Source organism: Meleagris gallopavo, chromosome 1, assembly GCF_000146605.3.
Source record: "Meleagris gallopavo isolate NT-WF06-2002-E0010 breed Aviagen turkey brand Nicholas breeding stock chromosome 1, Turkey_5.1, whole genome shotgun sequence".
Classification (NCBI taxonomy): Eukaryota; Metazoa; Chordata; class Aves; order Galliformes; family Phasianidae; genus Meleagris; species Meleagris gallopavo.
In genome coordinates, this window is record NC_015011.2 from 46,365,031 (window position 1) to 46,372,484 (window position 7,454).

General features: G+C 41.2%; 1 protein-coding gene across 1 annotated transcript in view; it reads left to right on the top strand.

Moving 5' to 3' along the window:
- LOC104910710 (histone H2A-IV) overlaps nt 1-7,454 on the top strand; it is a 77,432-nt gene that overhangs the window by 12,858 nt on the left and 57,120 nt on the right. The window lies entirely within an intron of this gene.

The following is a 7,454-nucleotide window of genomic DNA, read 5'->3' on the forward strand; positions in this document are numbered from 1 at the left end:
GGGCGGGTGCTGCGCCGCGTCTCCGGCTGGCCCTGTTATTGCTTCCGGTCGTCTCTGCGCGTTGTAGAGACAGTTTTACAGTCCGGCTTCGCTGCTGCCTTCCTGCCTTTCTCCGTTTCTCTCGCCGCCTGGCTTCCCGTCGCCGTTGTCGCGGCACTCGGTGTCGGCGTAGGGAGCGGGCCGCTGCCGGCCGAGGCTCTGCAGCAACTGCCGATTAATGGTGGTGGCGGCGGCGGCGGCGGCGGCTGGGGGGGGGAGGAGCTGGAGCGCCGCTCCCACCTCCTCCCCGGAGCTCCGCCGCCGCCATTTCGCGGCGCTCGCACAAAGGTGCCCAATCCCTCCTTTTTTTTTTCTCTCATGGGGCCCCACTGCTATAATACTACTTCATCTTTAACATTTTTTTCCGTAGTAATTGCTCAGTGCTTTTCCATTCGTTTACTGTATTTACATTTCATTGTCATGTTTCATCCCTTTCTCTTGAGGTTAACTGTATCTTGGATACTGCCAGAATCTGCTTCCTACGTTTTCATATTCCTCTGTAAGAGTGTTCTGAAAAACCATTAAATCGTGTCTACTTTGTTAAGTTGTGTTGTATGAGACTGAATTTTTTTTATTTTTTTTTTACTATCCTATAGGTTTTTTGAAATCTGGAATTTCCATTAAGTTTGGGAAGTTACATAGATATTTTATAATTTACCTATTAATAGATTTAATCTTGCTTAATAAATGGATTTACAAAGTTTGGGAAAAAAAAGTATTGGTTGATATATATATTTTCCCCTCATTTGCTGTTTACAGAACAAATGCAGTACAACAGAAAGCTTCATGTTTCTGTGTTGAGTGTATTGTTTCCCAGCTATCATTCCTCTCACTATTTCATATTCTATACTTTTCACTGCATGTGATCAGCGTGTTTCTCCCTACACTTGTCCAGACACAAATCTTTTGTTCTTCAGGACTGCTGAAAATATTTCTTTTTCGCATCTCACGTCGTTTAATTCTGAGTCATGACTGACTTGTTTATTTCTCTTTGCACATCTTCTTTTATAGCTTTGCTTTCATTAACCTAATAACTTTTAATGATTTAGATGTTATTTGTACTCCAGATACGCATGTTTCCAGGTAGACATTTTCCTGCACCTGTTTTGAGTTAATGGGAATATGTGTTCTGCACCGCAACCCACCTTACACACTTTTCATACCATGTGGCTTGAATGCTTCTTTGCCAAATAGTTGACATCTCTTTTAGCATCAGTTTCTTACTTCTGTTTGGTTCATTAGAATCCTTTTCTCTCCTCTCTCTTCTGAACATTTATTTTGTGGTGTTTTTTTTTGTTTTTTTTTTCCCCCAGGAAATTTAACCTTTTCTTAATTTTGTATTTTGTATTAAATTTCCTTAAATTGCCAATTTCTTATCCTTGTCCACATTTTGATTGTGACAACCAAACTAACAACAAAATTCATCCTAGACCTACAATAACCAATTAAAAAAAAAACAAAACAACAACCAGCAATAGTTCAACTACTAATGCATGCATTTTTGTTACAATCAGTTTTAAACAATCTGTGCAGATATGATAGCACTGTGGAGGGATGTACAACAGATTGCTGTATTATACAGCTGTGCTTGAATAACTTGAGAAGTATTTTTTGTCTTTGCTATTTGGGAAATTCAAGTTTTGTTTACCCAATTGTATCTCTCCACACAATGTGACATGAAGCTTCCTGTTTTTACCTCAGTGTGATGTATGTGCACTGTCTTTCTTTCACTGCCAGCTGTAGTTACAGAATATAAATGTGTATACTACTGATGCGTTAGGGCTCTCCTCACCATTGCTAAATCCAAAGGGAGGGGCATACTCCCTCCTTATAGGAGCCCTGGTGTTTCAGTGTTCCAAAAAGCAGAATGCATTGCTGAGAAATCTGCATTTATTACATCTTGAAGTATCACTTCACCTTGTCTTTGTTTTATTCCACGGCCTGTGTTTATCATTTTCTCCTGGTCACTCGTTTGTGTGGATTTTGATACTCATAAAACCAACACTTTTCTTTTAAGCTTATTGATTACTTTTACAATTAGTCTTTTCCTATTAGCTGAGACAGAGTGGAAGGATGATGAGTGCTGTTCTTTTCCTCCTAACCTTCCCATGTGACAACCAACATTTCAAGAAGGAGACTTAAAATGAGGTGAAATTCAAAACTTGTTTTCTTTCCAAGATCTACTTTGAGGTTCTGAGGAAACTTGTTTAGGTGTTGCCTTCAAGGAGGTAAGGATCTCCTAGGAGATCTTTTCTCATGTCTTTTCAATTTGTTTGGAGAATTAAAATCAACTTACACAGTCTTTGTAGTGAGTTGCTGTTTTTAATCAGCTGAGATAATTGTTATAGAAGAGTTGCAGTCTGGAGATGATGGATTTGCCTTGCATTAAGGCAGATGCTTGTGATAAATGTGCTATAGTGCTTTCCTGATAAATCTGTCAAGGAAAGAAATAAAGGCTGCGGCACCTCCCCAGGGAAATGTGAATGTTCTCAAAGTATAATCACATAAAATATGGAGGACCAAGTAAACATGGAGATGAACTTTTGCCTGAAGTAACAATACCTGTGATGAAAAACACTGCAAAATACCTTAATGCATGCAAGCAAACAATTATGTCAATTAAAGAAGCACACACACAAAAAAAATTAATGCTCTGTGAATCTCAGTGGAGAATCACAGATGTCAGTCTCCCCACAGACCATCAACCTCCACCTGCCATGTTCATCTGTCATGGAACAGATCTGAAGGCAAGGGTGGTGGTTACCCCTCAATATAAAAGAGAATCCTACGTGTTGAACCTGGGAGCTCAGTTGTCCCCTAGATTTCTTCTAGACTGAGTTTTGGTCAGCTCAGCCCTTGTTTCTGTTCTCATTCAGGTGCAGAATCCTGATGGACCTGGTGCCTGGACTAACTGCTTCTTATGAGTCTGTTTGTCTGTCTGGGAGCACAACAGCATTTCTTCTCAGGTGAAAATTTACCTTTGGCCTCTACCTGAAGCTGTGTGCTGAAGACCTTCACTGCTACATTCTAACTAATTTCCTTTCAGGTGAAAAATGGAAATTCTAATGCCACGTGGATCACAGCAGCTTCTACCACAAGGATTATGTGATCCATCTCTGATAGATACTTATAAGCCTCACTAAAATTATTCTGTGCTGGTCTGTCTTAATAGTTCTTTAGGGACTGCATGATGATCTCAGGGGTCTTTTCCAAACTTTATAATTCTTAGATTCAAAACGTGCTCAAATCTAATATGACAATTGCTGTTGGAATTCTCCCCATTTTAAAAAGCCCAAGAACTGCTCCAATGTAGCTCTGAGTCCTTCAGCATTTGGCAGCCTTAACAAAAACAGCAGGTGTCTGGAACCAGTGAGTTGTGTGAACTTCGCTGCCCACACAGACACAAGGACACAGTTCATAGAAGCACTGGGTTGGAAGGGACTCTTAAAGGCCATCTGATCCAACTCCCCAGCAATGAACAGGGTCACTGCAGCTCAATCAAGGTGCTCAGAGCCCTCCCAGGCTGATCTTGGATGTCTCCAGAGATGGGACATTCACCACTTCTCTAGGCAACCTGTGTCAGTGCCTCACCACCCTGACTGTAAAAAAAAACAAAAAACAAAAACAAAAAATCAAACAAAAAATACAAAAACCAAAAACCCCCTTTTTTTTCTATACAATCTAAATCTTTCCTCTGTTAGTTTGAAACCATTTCCCCTTGCAGACCCTCCAGAAGAGTCTGTTCCCTTGTTTCTCTGTGTGGTCTTTACAGCGTTCACATCTTGGGCTCTCCAAAATTGAGCTGCTTTGGAGGTTACTGTACAAAAAAAATATTCAGCTTCTTTAGACCATAGCTTTCATTTTCACTGCCTGTCCTCCCACCCCTGGTTCCTGATCCTTCAGATGCATAATGCTGCTATCTTTCACCTTCACTGCAACCTACAGGTTGATTATAATGAAAGCATCCTGTCACACCTGCAAACCATAAATGTATAGCTAAGTGATCTGTTTCTTCAGTGCTCCAGAACCAGTGCAAGGAAACTCACTGTTAAGAATCAGCAGAAGAGGAACAGAACGCTCATCAGACGATACTGTATTTCTGCAGCACTGTGTAAAATAGTTGCACCGTGAGTGCTGTGCCTGTTGGATGGAATTCTGTCTCCACTGACTTTTTTCCAAATGAAGGTGATGAACGAAAAGGTGAGGATGGCTCCATCAGTCCTCTCTACAGAAATGATTCCTCAATAATCACATGTGCATCTGCTTGCATAATGGTGACCACTTCCTAATGCTGATGTTAAAGAATTATCATAACTTTCAAACTTCCATGTTGGTCTCTGGTGCTATCAGCTGCCATCCTATGCATATTCTTGAAGATTGAGTATGCAATCAGGCATCAAGTTTTCTAGTAAAGAAGGAAGAAGGGAGAAATGCTTTGATGAGAGCAGGCTCTTTGCAGAAGTGGTTTATCAGGCAGCTTGCACTGCTGTTCATTCCCAGCTGTGGAGGCCACTGCATGAAAACAATATTTGGAAATAGGGAAAAGTGATAACCCTGATTGCCCCTTGGCTGTTTATCCCATACAGTAGCCACAATGTAAAGAAGCTGCAGATTAAATAACACTGACAGCCAGTCCCAGCAGCACTGGAACTATTCAGAGAGAATTTTTGAAGATACAAAGAGTAAAGAAAGAGGCACAGTGAATCAGCTGCATTTTACATCAGTCAGCATTTTTGTTATCATTGCATATGTTTTTAATCAGCTGAGATAATTGTTATAGAAGCAGAGCTTTTTTATTTTCCCTACCATTGCAGAGTTTCTGCTGTACTTGTACATCTGTGAAGTAACTGGCTTTGAGACACCAATCTCTCCATTCATATTTCCTGAATGTGGGCATCTCAGCCTCTGAAGTTGTGTGAATGGAGTCATGTGATTTTCTTTCATGTTTCCCTATGTCTAACTTGATCGTGCACTACATACCTGAGAGAAATCAACAGCAATATCAATGACTTGTTTTCATCCCCTTTGGTGCCTAAGCAGTTGACTTTCAAAGGAACATGAACAGGAATGTACTGATGATATCCAGAAAGTTTCTCTGATTACACCAGATTTGAAAATATTTCTAATTGATTATATTTTTACTTACAGAAAGCTATTAGAGGAAATCAGTATTTATGTGAAGGGGTTTGAGAGTAGCCTATGAAAAGATTGATGAGCATTTATCCATTGTATAAAATGTCACACTGTCACAGAGTCAAATAAGTTTTACTCAGTTTAATAGAGTTGCCCTCAACAACAGAGAATTCATTCTCTCTCTCTCTCTGTCTCTATGTGTACACATATTTGAATTAAGCAAATGATCTCACTTACATAGTTGGTAAATAGCACAACCCAAAGGAACTTCTCCTCCTGAAAGGCAGTAGAAAAAAATCATACCTGCATTTAAGACCATGGAAGATGGCTTAGTAGCACAGAAATTTGGAAAATATCTTTATGCTCTCCAGAGGGGTCCTATTACAGAGTAATCAAGCAACTTTTTCGATAAAAGCAATAAAAGTGTGCATTTTTATAAATGAAAAGACTAGTCGTATATATAGTCTATACACTATTGCCACTGTGATACTTATCCAAAATGTCAATATTCCTTTATTACTTCACTGTTGTTTTTTTTGTTTGTTTGTTTGTTTGTTTTTTGTTTTTTGTTTTTGGTTTTTGGTTTCTGTGTTTTTTTTGGTCTGCATTCTAGGAAATATTTATGCAACTGCGTGTAGTTTCTTTTTCTTTCTTTTTTTTTTGACATAATTTCACTTATTTTCTTTATGAAAGAAAATAAAAATCTATGAAGAAAGTACGGGGATTGATGCAACAACAGGTTGAATAACATTCTCTGAGACCAGTCTATCTGAGAGAAAGCATCACCTAGGTGAGTACTTTTGAACGGAAGGTTATATTTTGTGTGGATTAAAGGTCAAAAGACCAGGTATGTTTGTGACATGATATGCTTTGTTGTTCCATGACTACCAACACTTGTGATGCACTCTTCTTAAACAAAATTTTTCCTCTTTTATATAGAAAAATGTTTGATATGTAGTAATATATTTGGACCCAGGCACACTCCCATCATTCAGCAACAACCAAAACACTGATGTGCTATTAACAGTGTTTTGGCTGAAATCGGGATGCTTAAATAATATTTTTTTAAATGCCATGAAAATGCTGTATTTGTGGCATGGAAAGCAAGAACAGCTGGAAGGAAGCCAGTCTCTTTGCGTGTATCATCTCAAGGCAGAAAGATGGCTGTAAGGCAGAGAATAACACATCAGTTGGTGAATAACCCTGACCAAGCAGAAATAGCTTTTAGTGAAGATGACAGAGATTATGTTAAGAAATCACAGCACAAAGCTTCTCCTGGGGGAGAGGTGCAGCGACCGCTTTCCTTGCCCTATTCCTCGGGAGGTGCCTTCTGAGAACAGAGACCCGGAGCCCCAGTGAGCAGCAGTCTCCAGGTGGCCCCTCCTCAGAGCACAGGATGGCTGCGAGGCTCGAATTGACCAAGCAGAAATGTAATGATCTGGGGGGCAGAAGACTTGCAGAAAAACCCAGTGAAGCCAGTAACAGCCATCCATAGTATCATAAGACAGCCAGTAGCGTCCAGTTCATGCGCGGTGTATGAAAAGCCTGTAAAGTGCATAGAAACTTACACAATGAGGGAAAGTGCAGGGCGGCATTTTGTTATGAACTCGTGATCCACCTTTCCCTTAATGTTTTTGTGCCCACAGAGCACCAGGAATCTTTTCCCGTGCGGACCCAAACGAGACGTGCGCCACCTCCGCCGCGGTTCAAAAAACGCGCGCTCCGCTCCGATTGGCGGCCGCAGGAAAGGGGCGGGACTTTGACCCTTGCGAGTCGCGCGGTGGAGGCGCGCAGCCTGCCCGGCTGCTTCCAAGCGTCGGGCAGCGGGAGGGGAAGCGGGCGGACCAGATACCGACTGTACTTCTTCAGCATCTTTACTTTTATTGATTTTCAGCAAAAATAACTAGCTTCCAAGCAGAACATACTTATGTTATTAATAATGAGAACTTGGCACTTGGTGATCACTATAAATAAGATTCTAGTTATAGAAACAGTTTCCAAAGAAACAGCAAAGCTGGTATTTACACTGACGTGTTCCTGCTCTTTTTGGGAAAGTGTAGGTGGCTCTGAAAAGAGCCTTTGGGTTGTTTACTTTTAGAGCTTCACTTGGCCTTAGCCTTGTGGCTGTCGGTCTTCTTGGGCAGCAGCACAGCCTGGATGTTGGGCAGCACCCCGCCCTGCGCGATGGTGACCTTGCCCAGCAGCTTGTTGAGCTCCTCGTCGTTGCGGATGGCCAGCTGCAGGTGGCGGGGGAGTGGATGCGCGTCTTCTTGTTGTCGCGG